Source organism: Melopsittacus undulatus, chromosome Z, assembly GCF_012275295.1.
Source record: "Melopsittacus undulatus isolate bMelUnd1 chromosome Z, bMelUnd1.mat.Z, whole genome shotgun sequence".
Taxonomy (NCBI): domain Eukaryota; kingdom Metazoa; phylum Chordata; class Aves; order Psittaciformes; family Psittaculidae; genus Melopsittacus; species Melopsittacus undulatus.
Window position 1 is genome coordinate 3,768,073 of NC_047557.1, and position 20,923 is coordinate 3,788,995.

Sequence of the window (20,923 nt, forward strand, 5' to 3'; positions counted from 1 at the left end):
TGCTCCATCCCTGGGAGCGTTCAAGGCCAGGTTGGACGCAGTCTTGGGTGGCATGGTTTAGTGCGAGATGTCCTGCCCATGGCAGGAGGGTTGGAACTAGATAATCTTAAGATCCTTTCCAATCCTAATTTTTCCATGATTCTGTGATTCTATGGACACAAAGTGCAGAGGCTGAGGTGTGCATATGTACATGTGGGATGAATGGCTATCTTTCAGGGAATTTGTAAAGGCTCATGATATTGAGCTCTACCAGACAGCACATTCCAAAAGACTTGGGCTTAAAGCTGCTTGGAGAAAGGAAAGGGCAGGAACGAGAAGACAAATGAGTCAAGACACTTAGATTTCATAGATCCCCAAAGCTTTTTTATTGCACAATAGTTGAGGGAGAGAAGTCAGCTGGGACTGCAGGACCATGGGTGGGGTACCAAGGAACATGCAGTGCCCTTAGGAAGCTGGCTTCATCTCCCCAGAGGTACTGGTGTACTGAGTGACCCCTTCCACATTGGCCCTGCAGACCTTCCAGAGCTTAATGCTCATCTTTGAAGTACATGGGTGTGCAAAGGGATGACTTCTTCTCTGGACGAGGTGTTTTGCAACCTAGTTGGTTCTATGATTCTATGACTCATGGTTAGTTACCATGTTTCCTGCAGAAGACCAACATCACCTGCTCCTTGCTGTGGACAGAGATCTTTGTAGTGGGATGAGAAGAGATCAGAATAGAGGAGATTTGCTCTCTTCTCACAGATGTTAGGGCTGTTTTGTCTGTGTCATTTCAGTTCTTTGAGACCCAGGAGTGCAAGCAAATCAACTATTTCCGCAGTGCCCTCTGGCTTCATGTCACCCCACTATGATGTTCCTTGGTATCAAGTCTCTTGAAATCATAGGCTGGTCTAAACTCTGGACTTCCCATCAGCTCAGGTATGGCAGTTGTGGAGCACAGAGCCAGGACATTGGGAGTCCCAGAGCCTACTAATCGTCAGCTCTGTCTTTTCTACTGTGCAGGAGGGCATCTCTACCCACCCCAACCAGTGCGCCAGAATTACTTGCTTTATGTTGTATCTGGCTGCACAGAAAAACTCTGCTTTTGCTCTTTCCCATCAGATCATGAGCTTTAGCTCTCTAACGAGAATGGTTTAGGAGAAGTCCTGTCCCCCTGAAAGAACCTGGGAAGCTGGAGTCTGACTCTGGAAGCAAGGTTTCACTAAGGAGAAGTTCTGATCAAAGCCCTGAGTATAGTCATATCTGGAGCTTAATGATGTCCAAAATTGGGATCCCCCCAGTCTCTGCAATTTGGCCCTTTGCCTGATTCAACACCATGAGCTATATAATTTGCAGTGACACTTTAGTGATGGAACTTGGTAAAAGGCCTTGGTTTTTCAGCAAATCATAGAATCATAGAATCAAGACATCTCTTTCAGCCTCATCCACCATTGTCTTCCATCCCTTTAACACAGGTGGCCAGTGTATCTTTCCTGTGTAGAATCTTGTAATGAGTACTTCTCATAGGCAGACCTAATTATTTTGTGCTTTCTCTTTCAAGTGAGCCTGGTTATGCCACAGTTGATGGCTACATCACTAGATGCTGTTGATCCTGTTTGTAGGTTCTCCGGGCAGATGGTCTGGCCAGTGTGGTGGTGTTTCCAGTTGCTCCCAGCTGTGAGAGAAAGTGTTGTTTTGGCATAAATGGGGATGGGGCTTAACAATATTAAGACTTTCCAATCTTAGAGCTTTAAGTTCAATAGTAAGGCTTTGCAATAATAAGAGTTTTCAATAGTAGGTCTGTGATTAAGTTCGTAAGGCAAGGAAAGAAAGGGTCTGAGATATAGTTATTCAAAAAGACACGCTCTGTGGTTAAATACATTGTCATCTCTAGGTGAAAGATACACTCTGTGGTTAAAAAGAATACTATCTATGTACAGCCTAAGAACCTAAACCTTTGCTTAGGGAAAATCTTTAAAAATTAAAATGATGATGTTTAAAGGTAAAATAGAGTCTGAATGTGGGGAGTAAGAGTGTTGTCCTGTACACATGCTACTGCACTTGCTACTACAAGTGCTGGAGGGGAAATAAGCCAAATTCATGGCCTGGGGGCAGATGTGACAAGAGGGGATTCAGTTGCTAGATTTGGAAGAGTGGCTTGGGAGCCAAAGAGGAACAAATGTGGCCAGCCTGGGGACACTACCATTCCTGCATCGGTGGGAACATGGACTCCACCAAAGAATCTTAAGATAGTGAATGTAAATACAATTAAATATTGGAAGCAGATGTTTGAAATAGATTTGAAAATAGTTTGAAAAACAGGATATCGAAATACAAATGCCTGAGTAGAATGGGTCGAATATGCAGTGAAAATAGAATAGCTTTGGATACATTAGCAGAAAAAGGAGGAGTATGCATAATGCTAGGGAATACGTGTTGCACATTTATCCCAAATAATACAAGACCAGATGGAACCCTAACCAGAGCCTTACAAGGCCTCACTACCTTGGTAGAAGAATTGGCTGAAAATTCGAGAACAGATATTTCATTAACAGGATGGTTGGGATCCTGGTGTGGAAAATAGAGAGGAATGGTGATATCAGTTTTTACTTCTCTAATTGTAGTAGCAGGTGTATTAACAGCTATTAGGTGCTACATAATTCCGTATATAGAGAGACCTGTACAACATCGTCTTGAAACAGCACGGTCCAAACAGATGCTCATGGGGCCACCACTCTACTCTGATAAAATGCTTTAGAGAAAAAAAAATAATTAAGATGACTGGAACAACTTATCTTTAGATCAAAAACATGAAATAATGTTATCCAGACTGGAAGTGACATATGGGGCAATTCTTTAAAGAAAGTGTGAAAACCAAAACTAGTATAAGTAAGAGGAAGGGGGAATTGTGAGAGAAACGGTGTTGTTTTCCCATAACCAGGAATGGGGCTTTGCAATATTAAGGCTTTCCAATATTAGAGCTGTAAGATCAATTATTAAGGCTTTGCAATATTAAGAGGTTTCAATACTGGGGCTGGGGCTAAGTTATTGAGGGAACAAAACAAAAGGTTTGAGTTCCAGTAACTCCAAAAGACACACTGTGGTTAAAGCCATTGTCATCTCTAGATGAAAGACACTCATTGTGGTTATATAGAATATTCTCCATGTACAAACAGAGCCAGTGCAAGCCGCTTAAATAGTATGTTTTGGGTACAGCATGTCTGCCAGGGAGTTATGAAATCGAACCGGAATAGGATTATGTGGTTAATAATGATGTGGTTAATAAATAAGAGGAAGGAGCATACAAAGTCGAGTAAGGGGAGGTGTAAACAGAGGTGGGACAGTTAGCATATATATTATAAGCACTCAATAGGCTTTAAACCTTGGAGAACCCTACCAATGAGGAAACCAGGGAGGGAACTTGTGGACGGAATTTGAATAGAAATCATAGTTCTGCTTTTGCTGTGTGTGTCTCCTTGCTAAGACACCTGTTTTTGCGGAAACAGTAATAAAGAGCTGCTTCACTGTTGTGTCTAGCCTGAACTGAAGGTTTTACCTAGAGACCCATTTCTCACAGCAGCCCCACAGAACTGAAGTACCTCTCCATTTCAGCAATATATTTAAGGACTCAGATAATTATTTGCACCTTCAGAAAGTGCCTATTAGAAAACTTTGCCTCTGATCAGCAAACTGCTTTGGATAGATACCCCATCTTCACACTCGGGGGAAGAAAAGGAATCTAAGTGATGGACCCAGACGCAGGGGCCATCTGTGTCAGAAGAAGATACTGATTTGAAGTTCTTCCAAAGTGCAGCCATCTGAAAGAGGCTGGAGATAACCGAGAAAGTCATATATGCTGAAGGGAGTGTGCACAATGCATTGGGAATGCTGGCTTATGTTTAGGGCAGAAGTATCCCAGGTACTGGAATGGGTTGCCCAGGGAGGTAGTGAATGCTCCATCCCTGGCAGTGTTCAAGACCAGGTTGGATGAAGCCTTGGGTGATATGGTTTAGTGTGAGGTGTCCCTGCCCATGGCAGGGGGGTTGGAACTAGATGATCTTGAGGTCCTTTCCAATCCTAACTATTCTATGATTCTATGATTAAGCTTTTCCCTCTTTCTGCAGGCTTTCATTAATTGCAATTAAGCTTGTAATTTTAGGTTTCAGTTTATCCATGTCTCTCAGGGAGCTCACTTAGAAGAGACCCAACAATACACTATGTCTCTCGCTTATCTGTAGATGTGCTCCAGGTTTAAGTGCTGATACTGGAAGCTCATTTGCATCTTGCCTGCTGTAGCAGTGCACACCACAGCTATGCAATGAGGGGCTCTGCTGCCAGAAACCTGCACCCTGCAGTGTTGCTGAGGATCTGGAGAATTTGGTTAGCTCTTCAAGCACCTCTCCAATGAGGGGATTGCAGATTTTTAGGTTCACGGTATAGCTCGTGCCTGGTAGGTACTGCAGACCCTCATTTGATTAACTTCTGGTAAACAAGTCCCTTGGACTTGTTGTGACTGTGTACCATTTGAAACAAACTTAGTTACTAATGCAAGTCTGGAGCCCTAAAACTCATTTTCTGTCCATGTCTCCTCAAAGTTCTTGCTTTTTTTGTTACCATATACATGATCCTGGCTCTGATTCAGACGCTCATGTGCTGCAGGGCTGCTGGTCTCTCTCAGATGCTCATGTGCAGCATTGCTAAAGAAGCTCCTCAGTGCCTTATGACACAGGGACGGAGGATAAGGGAACCAGCACAAGCAGTTTAGCTATTTAAACCTGGTGCCACGTGACTAACTTTGGAGCAACGGGAGTTGTATGATGTGTTTCAAGTTGAATCTGCGTTACATCAGTGCATGTCTAAGCAATACAGTCCCTGGAGCTTTTGTTGTATTTCCTGGTGGGGAGAAGATGACATTGAGCTTAGAGGTCTTTCCTGCTGCATTCCAGTGGACTGTGCAAAGTGCACATGCCAAGGAATGGCTTGTCCATTTTAATATCTGAAAGTCCAAGTGTACAAATACTTTGCTGAAGGGCCCTGCTGTAGTCTTAGTTCTCACATACATCTTTTAAGATGAAGTTTTGAGACTTGCGTGGTGGCTATCTTTCTTCTGAAAGGTGTCATACTCACTTTTTTTGTCCAGGCTGGAGCTGCTATACCTTCAAAACATCCTAGGATGTTCAGGATCCTTCTCCTGGGAGGAAGACTACAGGAGCATATATTTTCTCCACCTTTACTTCCTACTTGCACAATACTAGGACAGGTCTGGTATAGAACAGATCAAGACTTTAGCCTCCCCCTGGGCCCCTAGGGTCAGGCTGAGTTTCATCACAGGCGTCTCTAGAGGGTGCTGTCCTCCTCCCAGGCAAACACAGAAGTGAACAGCCTAACAGGAGACTCTGATAAGCAGTTCCACAGCTCCTGCCTTCCCCCCTAGGGACAGAGAGGCCAAAGCAGCTTTAATAAGACAAAATAAGAAGAGGGATAGAGATAGCATGTAAATCTTATGTCCCTTCAGAAGCTGGGCACCCTGCCTTCAGGCAGAGTTAGAGCTCTTCCTTTTTGGTCCTATGAACTAATACATAAAGCATCACAAGAAAACAGCATGATTCACGAATGAAGTTCACATGAGAACATCTTGCAGCATTTCCAGATACAGGCAAGGCCCAGCAGCTGGTGCGTCAGTGTCAGGCAGGAGCTGTCCGTAAACCCCCTGTTAGCGTGAGATGGCCAAGCTCATTCTGCACCCACAGGGCTTTGGCAGTGCACAAGAGCCCTGTGCCTTCTCAGTGGACACCAGCTCCATAATGTGCAATGGGCTCCTGATCAGGATCATCTCTGCCTTGACCCTCGCACAATTTACCTTTCCTACAGGTATCATAAATGACAGATGATGTTGATAAGAAAGGGTCTTCTCAAGCCCAAAGTACAATGCCTAGGAGAGTGGATATTACCTGTTCAAGATCATTAGGTCCTCTACGACAATGTCTTCTGCAAGGAGGGACTGAGCTCTGCAGGGTCTCATCCATGTGGAGTCTGGTTGAAATCACTTCTGCTACAGTAGGGCTTGTCTTTGGCTCCAGCGATGGCTCCCTGGGGCAGCTGAGCTCCTGAGTAGGGATTAAAAGGTTCAGTGATGCCTGGTGCCCCAGGCTGAGCCTGGAGACCTGCTGTGCTTAGAGATGCCTCAGGCACTGCAGGACACACTGCCCGGGTCCAGTGGCATTTCCAGGTCCTGCTGTGGCACAAGCAGAAAAATGACACCACACTCCTCAGCCTCAGTAGTAGTGGCTTGGTTTCCTATCTCACATTCCATTAACAGCACCTCGGCATCCCCACAGACCGTTAGAGAGACACCTGGCCTTCTCCCAGACTCCTATGGAGGATTCTTGATCCCCAACCCACCCTGCCCCTGAGGCATGAGAGGAGAGCCTGGCCCCTCCCAAGGTCCCTACAGGTGAACCTGCCCTTCTCCTAGGCTCCTGCCAGACTTTTCAGGGGAGCTTGGCCTCCTCCCAGGCTCCTATTTAGCACCCAGCCCCTCCCTACCCCCCCACGGGGCATTTTATGAGAGCCTGGGCCCTTCACATGTCTGTAAAAGGGAACCCGGCCTCCTCTTTAAGCTCCTCTAGATGGGCCTTGCCTCCCTGTTTGTCTGTTTAGGGGGAGCCTGGCCACTCCCTTTTAGAGAAGTTTGTATTCTTCCCAGGTTGCTAGAGATGATCCTGGCCTCCCATCCGGTCCTCAGCAGGGAAACTTAGCTCCCTCCCAGGCTCCTATAGAGGAGCTTGGACTCCACACAGCACTTTATAGAGGATTCAGTTCCCCCACAGGCCCTTGTAGGAGTGCTGATCCTCATCTCAAACACTTACGGAGGGGCCTGGCCTTCCCACAGGATCCTACGGAGTAGTCCGACCTCCCCCCACACCCTTACTAAGGAGTCTAGCCTTCCATATCTGAGCCTATATCTGAGCTTGCCCAAAGCCCGCTCCCCTCCTGACAGGAAATCTGCCTTACCCAGGCCAGGCGGCCATTTTCCAGCTCCCACGTCTGCCTTCTGTGCTGAGTGATTCTGTGCGTCACGTAGCCACCGCGTTGCTGACTGGAAGGGAGGGGGTGGGGGCGGTGTCAATCTCCCACTGCTTCCGCCTGCAGTAGTTCTGGCTGTGGCACGGAGGTGACGCAGAGCGCAGAGCATGGTCATAGGGGAAACCGTGAGGGCGCTCTGTAAGGCCCGTGCTAAGAGCATGCCCAAGGTGTGGGGTGGAAGGCGGGGATTGGCTCTGGGTTAGGTTCCTCCGGTCCTTGTCCGATGTGCCGCCTACCGGATGTGGTGGGTCCAGAGAGCTTAAAGCGGCAGGGATTGGTTTGCGGGATTGTTACACGCTGCGGGGTGTTCCTCAGCACTTTGTCCCGTGTTCGGGGCTATTTCTGAGTGGGTTTAAAGCGACAGAGAGGGTGTCAGCTCCAGGCCGTGTTTGTGCCCGCGTTTGTTTGTCTGCTGCTTGAAGCAGTTCGATCGGTGGGTGTGTACCTATCTAAAAAGACACGGCCCATCCCTGGCAGTGTTCAAGGCCAGGCTGGACAGGACTTAGTGCAATCTTGTCTAGTGGAAGGTGTCCCTGCGTGGAATTCAGTAGTTTGATATCTTGCCTCAAAGCCGTGTCAAATTGGAAATGTTCCCCTGCATTGCCTCACCTGTTCCTTGTTGTACACTGCACCCTGGAGAGCAATGACTGGGAAGTCCTGGCTGTCAAAGCCCTTTGAGAACAAATTGGTGAATTAATTGACCATTGTTCTGTAAAACAAGGGTCAGATCTGATGTGTCAGCTATGGCTGTGATTCCAGAACAAGTTTTATTTTGTGGTTGTTGTTGCATGATTTTAGTTGTTGGCAAGGCATGTCTGGAGCCATGCATGAGATCAGACCAGACTGTCCCTACACAGGGCAGGCTTTATCTTTTCTTAAGCACAGACTTTGTTAGCACCGTGCTCATTCCCTCTTAAGCTGACACCACTGATACTGGAAGCAGCAATGAGGATGGTACTCCTGCAAAGGAAGTATTTTTACATCTTTGGTGACAAACTTATCTTCCCAATTACTGTTTGAAGACAGAATCCTAAATCCCTGGGTATCTAGCTCTACTTCTACCTGACACTCTTAAGCTTAATAATCCTCACTGTGAAACATTCTTCTGAGGTAGTGTATGTTCTCTGTTTCCCAAGTCCAGGTACATGATTTGGGTGGAAGTGGCGTAATTGTGTAAATACATGTTCCTGTATTATCAACCCTGTAACTGTGGTATCTGCCAGATGCTACTTTGTCCTATGATGCAAGTTTAACACTTGAATTTCTCAGACTTTCCTAGGCCCCGGCCAGGATTTAAGCCCTATACTGCAATGATTCTGCCACCGGAAAGGAGGTTGTGAGCTGGTGACCTGTCTCCTTTCACAAGTACCAAGTGATAAGACAAGAGAAAATGAACTCAGGCTGCACCAGGTGAGGTTTAGATTGGATATCAGGAGCAATTTCTTCCCCGAGAGGATTGTCAAGCACTGGAACAGGATGCCCAGGGCAGTGATGCACTCACCATCCCTAGAGGTGTTTAGAAGACGTGCAAATGTGGAACTTCATGACACGGTTTAGTGGTGGATTAGGCAGCATAGGGTTAACGGTTGGACTCAATAAAAGGCCTTTTCCATCCTAAGTGATTCCACAATTCTAATCAGAGCATCTACAAGATGATGCTTTGGCTACCTTAATTTGTCCTTTTATTTGCATGTACCCATGGTGGGTAGCATCGCTACCCCGAAGGCTGTCACTCTGCTCTCCTGTGCTGAGTCCACTCTCTGCCCCAGACACATTTGTCTGCTGCCCTGACCCTTGGGCAACCTCCCCAGCGTGGCTCTGCTGTTGAAGCAGTTGACTATTCATAGCTGTGGGTTTGAAACAGCTCTGGGGCTTGAATCGTGAGCCACGCACTACGTATATCCCTCAGTGAGCTTGCTGGGCTGCTGTTCTGTGGTATGGGTGCTCACTTTCAGCAGGATGAGCCTGAGGGTTTTTTCCTGTCAGTTTTTGTGTCCCCCAGCATGAGTGTGTGCTAAACTGGGGCAACTCTTTGCTTCAGGTTGCTGTGTGTTAAAACCTGGCTGAATTCATCGGGGTGAGGGGCAGATGTGACTGTACTTGCTTGAAAAATTTCTTGATACCTGTTTCCTCTACACTGAATGGTGGCCCCCAGCAGGAATGATGCTTACATTGCTAATGCTGCTTGGATGCCGCTTCAACAGTCCTGTTGCTTTTATATGTTCCTGCAAAGTTAGGTGTACTATGGGGACAGTTTGATGTCAGCTAACAACAGTAGATTTGAACAACAAAGTCTTCATATGAAACTTTCTTTTCTTTGCAGAGATAGATAGTGTGGGACAATGTCAGATCTAGCTGGCACAAACCCTTCGGGAGGAAGCAAAGAAAATTGAGGAATCCAGGGAAAAGTAAAATCTGCATTGGAAGAAGGTCAGGGTGTTGATCCATCCTCATCCTTGGTGAGGGATCCTGGCTCCTGGCTCATGTCTCCCAACATGTCCTAGCCCCCTGCATGCTTCCAGTGCCTGCTGCTGCTAGGATGTCCCAAACTCCTTCCAGTATGTTGCAACCCCGCTGCTGAACCTCTAACTTCCTTCTTCTCACCTCTACATCTTCTCCTTTGGGTGTCTATTAGAGCCAGCTATTGCATGGGCTCATCTCCAGAGACACGAGCCTCAAGTCAGGAATATTCTTAAAGCATAAATACATGTATCTCATATATGTAGTGTTGAGTGATGTTGTCACTGTTTCAAAACCCAGTCAGCCAAGCAGTCTCGCTCACTCACTCCCTCCCCACTTCTTCCCTCACCCCCCGCCCTGCCCCTGGGAGGATGGGGAGAAGAATCGAAAGAATGTAACTCCCACTGGTTGAGATAAGAACGGTCCAGTAACTAAGGTATAACAGCAAATTCACTACTGCTACCACCAATTATAATAATGATAAGGGAAATAACAATGGAAGATGAATACGATATCACCAGCCAACTGAGCCTCGACTGAGCAGGGAGTGTCCTTCCAGGTAACTCCCGGTTACATCCTGGGGATGACGTGCTGTGGTAAGGCATACCTGTTTGGCGAGTTTGGGTCAGGTATCATGTCTCTGCTTCCTCCCGTCTTCTCCTCCTCCCTGGCAGAGCATAAGACTCAGAAAGTCTTTGGTCAGACTAAACATTTGAGCAGTAACTAAAAACATCAGTGTTGTCAGCGCTGTTCCCAGGCCGAAAATCAAAACCACTGCAAGGCACCAACTACCAAGAAGGAGAAAAAATGACTGCTGCTGCTGAACCCAGGACAGATGTCCATAGCGTTTGCTAAAATTGGCAAGCCTTTTAACCTCTTCTGGCTTCAGATTCCTTGTCTGGAAAATGAGGGAAAACTGAGGGAAGTTTGGACCTAGCAGAAGGGAGTGGCCTTCCCAATTTCCATAGATTCTATAGAGATGAGACAGTACTATATATTGGTGGATTTCATGTGTAGAATTCCTTTGCATAGACAGGTGGAGACTTAACTAGAAGTATACAAGGTGGGTTTTGTGAAGATGCTCTAGGTGGACATAGGTCCTTAAGGCTATCTGAGTGTGGAATGTGACTCTTCCCTTCCTAAGCCACATAGTCCATCGTGGAGCTTCAGTGGTCACTCATGTGTTGACTCTGGCTCTGTTGTCTTCACAGATGGAGCTGATAATGGAGGCAATTCACAAAACCAGGAAAATGCAGTCCAAGAAGACTATGGAGGTAAAGCAAACATTCTGATATTTCTTGCTATATGGCTTAACACATCTAACACACGTGCACAGTGGTGGTGCAGTCTTAAATATGAGGGTCTTCCTCTGCTGCAACTCATGCAGACACTACATCAAGAGCTGGAGCAGAGGAAGACTGTCACATTTAAGCCTGCATAGTGTGCTCTGAATAACTGAAGAGTTTACCAGGGACATGGCTGGTAGCATCCTTGCACGGTTGGATAAAAGAGATTTAGGTGTCAAGGACTTGATTGCTATGATCTTTTCATGCCAAATGAAGAGCTTGAGAAGGTATAGAGAGGCAGGTGGCCATGGGAGGGAAGGGTGTATGTTCTTGGAGCTCTCCTACCCCATAACTCTTCTCCCAGCTCTGGGTTTGGGGGTGAGATGGAAGGGCTGGCAATGTTCTCTAGTTGGGCTTCAATACCATTGGCAATGCAAGTTGTCTGTCCTGTAGCTTTCTCCTCTCTCCCAGTTTTGGCAGCTGTTCCTCAATCTGGCTCAGACGAAATCATCTCTGGAAGACTCTGATGAGTGTGGAAATGCAGGGTTTGGAGGCTGAGGGAATTCTTTCCTGGGGCAGGATCTGTGAAGCCATGGCATGGCTCTTGAGCAAGGTCCAGGGTGTTTGGTCAGGGCTGGCTCCCTCAGAAACTCATGCCCAAACATACCAGAGGTGGAGCTCACATCGAGAGCCATGCCATGGCTTCACACCCCATTTACCGTTTCTCACCGTTTCCCTGTGGCATGACCCTCCACCTTGCTGCACAGCTCTGCATTTCCTTGCAGTGCACATCCACAGCTGAGCTCAGACATTACTGCTGCTTTCTCCCTGACACCCCGGCCAATTCAGGTTTCATGTGCTGCCTTCTAGCAAAGGGTCTTTTTAATCAATGTTAATGAGATGAAAGTGTGTTTACTCTCAAAGGCAGCAGTTCCCACCAGATTCAGGTGGCAGTGTGGTCCTCCGGATGTCCGCTCCTCTCTGCAGAGGCCTGGGATGACACAGATCTGCCTTCTCTCTGTTACCCTGGCTGTGAAGCAGCAGGACTGTGTTGCACCTAACCCTTCATGTGCTTCCCTTCTGCATTGAAGGTCGCCCCACTTCAAGGTTTCCACAATTGTTTTTTTGTTTTTATTTTTCCTTCCACTACCTTTTGAAAGTAACAGAATCAAAGCAGTGACTTTTTTACCCACTAACCTGCTTGCACATTTGTGGTTGCCATTACCCTGAACAGCCGTGCTCACTTCACTCGGTGACTTAAGGGCAGTGTGTCCTTCAGGCACGGCACCACCTAGCATACCCTGAAACCCTGAAGGCCCTTAAATGATTTTCCAGCAAAAGGCACTGGCACACTGGGGATGCAAGCTGGGTGAGTCCATCTGCATGTGAACCTAGTGTGCCAGCAGCCCTTCACCATGTATCACACGTGGTAGCATGGGAACCCCTCGGAGGGGATGGATCAGTCTAAAGGTGACTGTCTCATAGCAAAATGATCTAGCCAGGACTTCTAGCAAGTGCTAGGGAAGTCCAGAGCTGGTAGCGAGAGGACTGTGATGCTGCTCTGCTGCTGACCCTGTGTCTTGCAGCTGTCAGTGATGTGTAACCAGGCTTGAAGGAGGTGATCTGGCTCCTCTACGCTGCTCCTGTGAGACCTCACTTGGAGTATTGTATACAGTTCTGGTGTCCTCAATGTAAAAAGGACGTGGAGCTTTTGGGGCTAGTCCAGAGGAGGCCCACGAGGACAACAAGGGAACTGGAGCACCTCCATATGAAGACAGGCTGAGAAAGGTGTGGCTGTACATGGTGGAGATAACAAGGCTGTGTAGAGACCTCCTAGCAGCTTCCAGTACCTGAAAGGAGCCTACAAGGATGGTGGAGAGGGGACACTTCTTTAGAGACTGTAGTGATATGACAAGGGGTAATGGCTTCAGACTTAACAGAGGAAGTTTAGGTTAAATATAAGGGAAGACGTTCTTTACTGTGAAGGTGGTGAGGCACTGGAATGGGTTGCTGAAGGAAGTTGTGAATGCTCCATCCCTGGGAGCGTTCAAGGCCAGGTTGGACGCAGTCTTGGGTGGCATGGTTTAGTGCGAGGTGTCCTGCCCATGGCAGGAGGGTTGGAACTAGATAATCTTAAGATCCTTTCCAATCCTAATTTTTCCATGATTCTGTGATTCTATGGACACAAAGTGCAGAGGCGTGCAAATGTACATGTGGGATGAATGGCTGTCTTTCAGGGAAATGTGTAAAGGCTCATAAAAATTAAGGTATACCAGACAGCACATTTCAGAAGACTTGGGCTTAAAGCTGCTTGGAGAAAGGAAAGGGCAGGAACGAGAAGACAAATGAGTCAAGACACTTAGATTTCATAGATCCCCAATGCTTTTTTATTGCACAATAGTTGAGGGAGAGAAGTCAGCTGGGACTGCAGGACCATGGGTGGGGTACCAAGGAACATGCAGTGCCCTTAGGAAGCTGGCTTCATCTCCCCAGAGGTAGTGGTGTGCTGAGTGACCCCTTTGCTCTGCAGACCTTCCAGAGCTTAATGCTCATCTTTGAAGTACATGGGTGTGCAAAGGGATGACTTCTTCTCTGGACGAGGTGTTTTGCAACCTAGTTGATTCTATGATTCTATGACTCATGGTTAGTTACCATGTTTCCTGCAGAAGACCAACATCACCTGCTCCTTGCTGTGGACAGAGATCTTTGTAGTGGGATGAGAAGAGATCAGAATAGAGGAGATTTGCTCTCTTCTCACAGATGTTAGGGCTGTTTTGTCTGTGTCATTTCAGTTCTTTGAGACCCAGGAGTGTGAATGGATCAACTATTTCTGCAATGCCCTCTGGCTTTACCTTAGCCCACCACGACATGTCTGGGTATTTGGTCTCCATAAAGTCCAGGCTGGCCTAATCTCTTGCCTTCCCACCAGCTCTGGCAGAGCATTTGTGGAGCACAGAGCCAGGGCATTGGGAGTCCCAGAGCCACGCAGGTCCTCAGCTCTGCCTTTTCTACTGTGCAGGAGGGCACCTCTACCAACCCTGACCAGTGCACCAGAATTCCTTGCTTTATGTTGTTTCTGGCTCCACAGAAAAACTATGCTTTTGCTCTTCCCCATCGATCATGAGCTTTAGCTCCCTAAAGGGAATGGTTTAGGTGAAATCTGGTGCCACCTGAAAGATCCTAGCAAGCTGGAGTCTGACTTTGGAGACAAGGTTTCACTAAGGAGAAGTTCTGATCAAAGCCCTGAGTATAGTCATATATGGAGCTTAATGATGTCCAAGGTTGGGATCCCACCAGTCTCTGCAGTTTGGGCCTTTGCCTGATTCAACACCATGAGTTATATAATTCTCAGTGCACTTTAGTGATGGAACTTTGTAAAATGCTTTGGTTGTTCAGCAAATCATAGAATCATAGAATCAAGACATCTTTTTCAGCCTCATCCATCATTGCCTTCCATCCCTTTAACACAGGTGGCCAGTGTTTCTGTCCTGTGTAGAGTCTCGTAATGAACACTACTGACAAGCAGACCTAATATTTTTGTGCTGTTACAGGTGAGCCTGATTATGCCACAGTTGATGGCTACATCACTAGATGCTGTTGATCCTGTCTGTAGGTTCTCCAGGCAGAAGATACGGTTGGTCTGGCCAGTGTGGTGATGTTTCCAGTTACTCCCAGCTGTGAGAGAAACAGTATTGTTTTGGCATAATTGGGAATGGGGCTTAACAATATTAAGACTTTCCAGTCTTAGAGGTTTAAGATCAATATTAAGGCTTTGCAATAATAAGAGTTTTCAGTACTAGGTCTGGGATTAAGTTCCTAAGGCAAGGAAAGAAAAGGTCTGAGATATAGTTATTCAAATAGACATGGTCTGTGGTTAAAGACGGTGTCATCTCTAAATGAAAGACACAATTTGTCGTTAAAAAGAATACTATCCATGTACAACCTATGAAACTAAACCTGTGCTGGCTGCTTAAACAGTAAGTTGCAGTAAATATTTATACCAAGAGAATTATCTCCAACCACACTGGGAATAACCTTGTCCTGGGTGTAGTGATGTTTGGTTTCAACTGCCTTTAATGGATGGATCTCACTGAATGCTTAGGGTCTTCTGAAGCCCAAAGTACAAGGCCTAAGAGAGTGGACATTACCTGTTCAACATCATTAAGTCCTCAACTACAATGTCTTCTGCAAGGTGGGACAGAGCTCTACAGGGTCTCTTCCATGTGGTGACTGGTTGAAAGCACTTCTGTTCCAGTTTGGCTTGGCCTTGGTTACAGCTGTAGCTCCCAGGGGCAGCAGAGCACCTGGGCAGTTGTCAGAAGCGGCAGTGACGCTTGGTCCCCTGGTCTCCCAGGCTGAGCCTAGAACCCTGCTGTGGCTGGACATGCCTCAGGCACTGCAGGATAGGCTGACCCGCTCCAGTGGCACTTCCAGGTCCTGCTACAGCACAAGTAGAAAGAAGAGACCTCACACTCCTCAGCCTCAGTAATAGGGGCTTGGTTTCTTATCTCACATTCCCTATAGGAGCAGGTTGACCTCCCCACAGGTCATTATAGAGACATCTGTCCTTCTCCCAGACTCTCTCCCTATGGAGGAGAATACCTCCTTATACTCTTCTGCCTCCAGGGCCTCATAGAAGAGTCTCGTCCCTCCACAGGTCCCTATAGGGGAACCTGGCCTTCTCCTAGGCTACTGTAGATGAGCCTTGCCTCCCTGCCATTCCTTTTAGGCGGGCTTGGCCTCCTCCCAGTCGCCTATTTAGCAGCCCGCCCCTCCCTACCCCTGCAGGGCATTATATGACCTCTCAATCCGTCCACATCTCCTTAGAAGGGAACCTGGCCTAATGCTGGGCTTCCATAGATGGGCCTTGCCTCCCTGCCAGTTCTTATAGGGGGAGGCTGGCTACTCCATTACAGAAAAGTCTGGATTCTTCCCTGGTTCCTAGAGATGATAATGGCCTCTCATCTGGTTATCAGTAGGGGAACCTACCTCCGTCCCGAGCTTGGCCTCAACACAGCACTTTATAAAGGATTCTGTTCCCCCACAGGCCCTTGTAGGAGTGCTGATCCTCATCTCAAACACTTACAGAGGAGCCTGGCCTCCTTGCACAATCCGACGTAGTAGTTCAACCTCCTCCCATGCCCTTGCTAAGGAGCCTAGCCTTCCCATATCTGAGCCTATATCAGAGCCTACCCCAAGACCGCTCCCCTTCTGATAGGAGACCTGCCTTACAGAGGTCTGGTAGCATCCTCCAGCCTTCAGCCTTCTGCGCCGAGTCTTTTGTGAGTCACGTAGCCACCGCATTGCTGACTGGAAGGGAGGGTGTGGGGGCGGTGTCAATCTCCCCCTGCTTCCGCTCGAAGTAGGCCTGACTGCAGCATGGAGGTGACGCAGAGCATGGCCTTAGCGGAGGCCTTGAGGGCGCTCCGCAAGGCCTGTGCTAAGAGCAGGCCCAAGGTGCAGGAGGGAAGGCGGGGATCAGCTCTGGGGGAGGTTCCTCCAGTCCTTGTCCAGGCTTGCTCTGCCGCCTCCCGGTTTTAGTGGGTCCGCACAGCTTAGAGCGGCGGAGATTGGTCTGCAGGGTTGTTACACACCGCAGAGCATTTGTCAGCACTTTGTCTCATGTTCGGGGCTATTCCTGAGTAGGTTTAAAGCGACAGAGAGGGTGGTAGATCCAGGCCATGTTTGTGTCCACATTTGTTTGTCTGCTGCTGGAAGCACTTAGATCAGTGGATGTGTACTTATCTAAAAACACATGTCCCAACACTAGCAGTGTTCAAGGCCAGGCTGGACAGGGCTTAGAACATCCTGGTATAGTGGAAGGTGTCCCTGCACAGATTTCAGTAGTTGTGGAATGATCTCAAATGAAATATCTTGCCTCAGAGCTTGATCAAATTGGAAATGTTTCTCTTCATTGCCTGACCTCTTCCATGTTGTACACTGCACCCTGGGGAACAATGACAGTGAAGTCCTGGCTGTCAAAGGCCTTTGAGAATAAATTGGTGATTTAATTGACCACTGTTCTGCAAAACAAGGGTCAGATCTGAGTGTCAGCTATGGCTGTGATTCCAGAACAAGTTTTATTTCATGGCAGTGGTTCCACGATTTTAGTTGCTGGCAGGGCATGGCTGGAGCCACCCATGAATTCAGAGCAGACTCTCCCCACACAGGGCAGGCTTTATCTTTGTTAGCGCTGTGCTCATTCCCTCTTCAGCTGACACCACTGATACTGGATGCAGCAATGAGGATGGTATTCCTGCAAAGGAAGATTTTTATATCTTTGGTGACAAATTTATCTTGCAAACTACTGCTTGAAGACAGAAGCCTGAATCCCTGGGTACGTAGCTCTACTTCTACCTGAATCTTTTAAGCTTAATAATCCTCACTGTGAAACATTCTTCTGAGGTAGTGTGTGAACTCTGTTTCCCAAGTCCATTACATGATTTGGGTGGAAGTGGGGTAGTTGTGCAAATACATATGCCTGTATTATCAACCCTATAACTGTGGGATCTGCCAGAGGTTACTTTGTCCTAGACTGCATGTTTATCACTTGAATTTCTCAGACTTTTCTAGGCCTGGCCAGGATTTAAGCCCTATACTGCAATGATTCTGCCACCGGAAAGGAGGTTGTGAGCTGGTGACCTGTCTCCTTTCCCAAGTACCAAGTGATAGGACAAGAGGAAACAACATCAAGCTGCACCAGGTGAAGTTTAGAGGTGAATATTAGGTGAATATTAGGAACAATTTCTTCCCTGGGAGGGTTGTCAAGCTCTGGAAGAGGCTGCCCAGGGCAGTGGTGCAGTCACCACCCTGTGAGGTGTTCATAGGATGTGCAGTTGTGGCTCTTTGGGACAGGGATAGTGGTGGATATGGCAGCACAGGTAATTGGTTGGACTCAATAATCTTAATGGTTTCTTCCCGGCTATATAATTCCACAATTATAACCAGAACTTCTACGAAATGATGCTTTGGCTACCTTAATTTGTCCCTTTATTTGCATGTACACATGGCAGGCAGCATCCCTAGCCAAGGGCTGGCACTCTGCTCTCCTGCGCTGACTCTACTCTCTGCCACATCCAGCTTTGTCTGGTGCTCTGACCCTGGTGATCCTCCCCAGCGTGGCTCTGCTGTTGAAGCAGATGGCTATTCATAGTTGTTTTTTTGAAACACCTCTGGGCTTGACTGATGAACTACACTTGGCGTATATCCCTCAATGAGCTTGCTGGGCTGCTGTTACGCAGTATGGCCACTCACGTTCAGCAGGATGATTCTGAGGGATTTTTAGTGTCAGTTTTTCTGTGCCTCACCTTGACTGTGTGCTAACCTGGGGAAACCCTTTGCTTCAGGTTACTGTGTGTTGAAACTGGGCTGAATTTATCGGGGTGAGTGGCAGATGTGACTGTGCTTGCTTGGAGAACTTCGTGATACCAGTTTGCTTACACTGAAAGGTTGCACCCAGCAGGACGGACACTGACATAGCTAATGCTGCTTGGATACCACTTCAAAATTCCTGCTGCTTTTATATGTTTCTGGAAACGGAGGAGTACTATGGGGTCAGTTTGATGTTAGCCACAACAGTTGATTTGAGCAAAAAGTCTTTTCATGTATGGTGTATGCGTATATACACATATATAATTTGTGTGTATCTATATATAAGTGGAACTTTCCTTTCATTGCAGACATAGACAGTGTGGGACAAAGACAGACATAGCAGGCACAAACCCTTTGGGAAGAAGCAAAGAAAATGGAGGACTTCAGGAAAAAGCAAAAACTGCATAGGAAGAAGGTCAGGGTCTTGCTCCGTTCCCATCCTTGGTGATGGACCCTAGCTTCTGGCTCTTGCCTCCCACAATGCCCCAGCCCCCTACATCCTCCCAGTGACTATCACTGCTAGGAAAGTCCTGAGCTCCTTCCAATATGTTGCAACCCTTCTGCTGAACCTCTGACTTCCTTCTTCTGGGTATCACATCTTCTCCTTCGGGTAGCTTCTGGGGCTGGCTATCGCAGGTGCTCAGCTGCAGAGACACCAGACTCAATTAGGAAAATTCTTACAGCATATACACATATATCTCACATATATAGTGTTTCATGATGTCCATAGGGTTTGCTAAAATTGGCAAGCCTTTTAACCTCTTCTGGCTTCAGATTCCTTTCTCTGGAAAAGGAGGGAAAACTGAGGGAAGTTTGGACCTAGCAGAAGGGAGTGGCCTTCCCAATTTCCATAGATTCTATGGAGATGAGACAGTACTATATATTGGTGGATTTCATGTGTAGAATTCCTTTGCATAGACAGGTGGAGACTTAACTAGAAGTATACAAGGTGGGTTTTGTGAAGATGCTCTAGGTGGACATAGGTCCTTAAGGCTATCTGAGTGTGGAATGTGACTCTTCCCTTCCTAAGCCACATAGTCCATCGTGGAGCTTCAGTGGTCACTCATGTGTTGACTCTGGCTCTGTTGTCTTCACAGATAGAGCTGATAATGGAGGCAATTCACAAAACCAGGAAAATGCAGTACAAGAAGACCATGGAGGTAAAGCAAACGTTCTGATCTTTCTTGGTATATGGTTTAACACTGCTAACACATGCGCACAGTGCTGGCACAGTCTTAAATATGAGGGTCTTCCTCTGCTGCAACTCATGCAGACACTACATCAAGAGCTGGAGCAGAGGAAGACTGTCACAGTTCAGTCTGCATAGTGTGCTCTGAAAAACTGAAGAGTTTACCAGGAGCATAGCTGGTAGCAGCCTTGCACAGTTGAGTAAGAGTGATTTATATGTCAAGGACCTGATTGCTATGAGCTTTTCATGCCAAATGAAGAGCAGTTTTTCTTGTGAGGTTAGTTTTGCTTAAGCAGCAGTAGGGCACTGGCGGCCTTGTGTTCTGTCCCCTAGTCTTTGTGCAGCCTTTGGCCGCCTCTTCGTTTGGAGGCTGTGTTTTCCTCCAGAGCTAACTGCATGAGCTGTAATAGCAACTCACTGCTTGCTACCAGGCTCCTTCCCTGTTTGTTAGCTCTCCTAGGCCAAGCGCCTTTGTGAGCAGCGCTGCAGGGATAAGGATGATGCAGAACAAGCTGTGCCCCACAACACAAATGTGATTACACAGAGGCAGGAGACGAAGTTAGAGAGATGTGGGTGGCCATGGGAGGGAAGAGTATATGTTCTTGGAGTTCTCCTGCCCCATAACTCTTCTCCCAGCTCTGGGTTTGGGGGTGAGATGGAAGGGCTGGCAATGTTCTCTAGTTGGGCTTCAATACCATTGGCAATGCACGTCGTCTGTCCTGTAGCTTTCTTTTCTCTCCCAGTTTTGGCAGCTGTTCCTCAATCTGGCTCAGACAAAATCATCTCCAGAAGACTCTGGTGAGTGTAGAAATGCAGGGCTTGGAGGGTGAGGGAATTCTTTCCTGGGGCAAGGTGTGTGAAGCCATGGCGTGGCTCTTGAGCAAGGTCCAGGTGTTGAGTCAGGGCTGGCTCCTCAGAAACTCATGCCCAACATACCAGAGGTGGAGCTCACTCGAGAGCCATGCCATGGCTTCACACCCCATTTACCGTTTCTCACCGTTTCCCTGTGGCATGACCTTCCACCTTGCTGCACAGCTCTGCATTTTCTTGCAGTGCACATCCACAGCTGAGCTCACTCATTACTGTTGCTTTCTCCCTGATGTCCCTGCCAATTCAGGTTTCATGTACTGCCTTCTAGCAAAGGGTCTTTTTAATCAGTGGGAATCACATGAGACTGTGATTTCTCTCTCAGGCAGGAGTTACGAGTAGAGCGTTACCACCCGTGGAGAATATCGAGGAAGAATGGCAGAAAGAGCATGTCAAAGCTTGTGAGGTAAATGTCCCCAAATGCCTTCATGTGGCAATGTGGTTTTTTGGATGTCCAGTTCTCACTGCAGGGGTCTAGGATGGCACAGATCTGCAATCTCTCTGTTACCCTGGCTGTGAAGCAGCAGGACGTGTTGCAGCTGTGTGTGTGCCTTAGGTGTGCATTCTGCATTTCGGGTCCCACCACTTCAAAGTTTCCACATTGTTTTTTTGTTTTTATTTTTCCTTCCACTACCTTTTGAAAGTAACAGAATCAAAGCAGTGACTTTTTTACCCACTAACCTGC

At 47.3% G+C, this 20,923-nt stretch overlaps 3 long non-coding RNA genes across 5 annotated transcripts; 1 reads left to right on the plus strand and 2 right to left on the minus strand.

Annotated features, from left to right (window-relative positions):
* Positions 1-341: 341 nt before the first annotated feature.
* LOC115945889 (uncharacterized) lies at positions 342-16,187 on the minus strand. Of its 2 annotated transcripts, none has more exons than XR_004550561.1 (4): positions 16,044-16,187; positions 14,960-15,251; positions 13,344-14,486; positions 342-516 (listed from the first exon to the last, which is right to left on the minus strand). It is a non-coding gene; the product is annotated as an uncharacterized lncRNA (long non-coding RNA). The 2 variants fall into 2 exon arrangements; XR_004550562.1 differs by having other exon boundaries at positions 14,960-15,248; positions 16,044-16,058.
* Positions 1,154-7,214, minus strand: LOC117437937 (uncharacterized). The gene is made up of 3 exons (XR_004550557.1): positions 6,994-7,214; positions 5,931-6,086; positions 1,154-1,654 (listed from the first exon to the last, which is right to left on the minus strand). It is a non-coding gene; the product is annotated as an uncharacterized lncRNA (long non-coding RNA).
* LOC117437940 (uncharacterized) lies at positions 7,097-14,400 on the plus strand. 2 transcript variants are annotated; one of them, XR_004550564.1, is made up of 5 exons: positions 7,097-7,203; positions 8,335-8,475; positions 9,389-9,495; positions 10,737-10,799; positions 14,363-14,400. It is a non-coding gene; the product is annotated as an uncharacterized lncRNA (long non-coding RNA). The 2 variants fall into 2 exon arrangements; XR_004550563.1 differs by lacking the exon at positions 7,097-7,203 and adding an exon at positions 7,269-7,309.
* Positions 16,188-20,923: the final 4,736 nt, after the last annotated feature.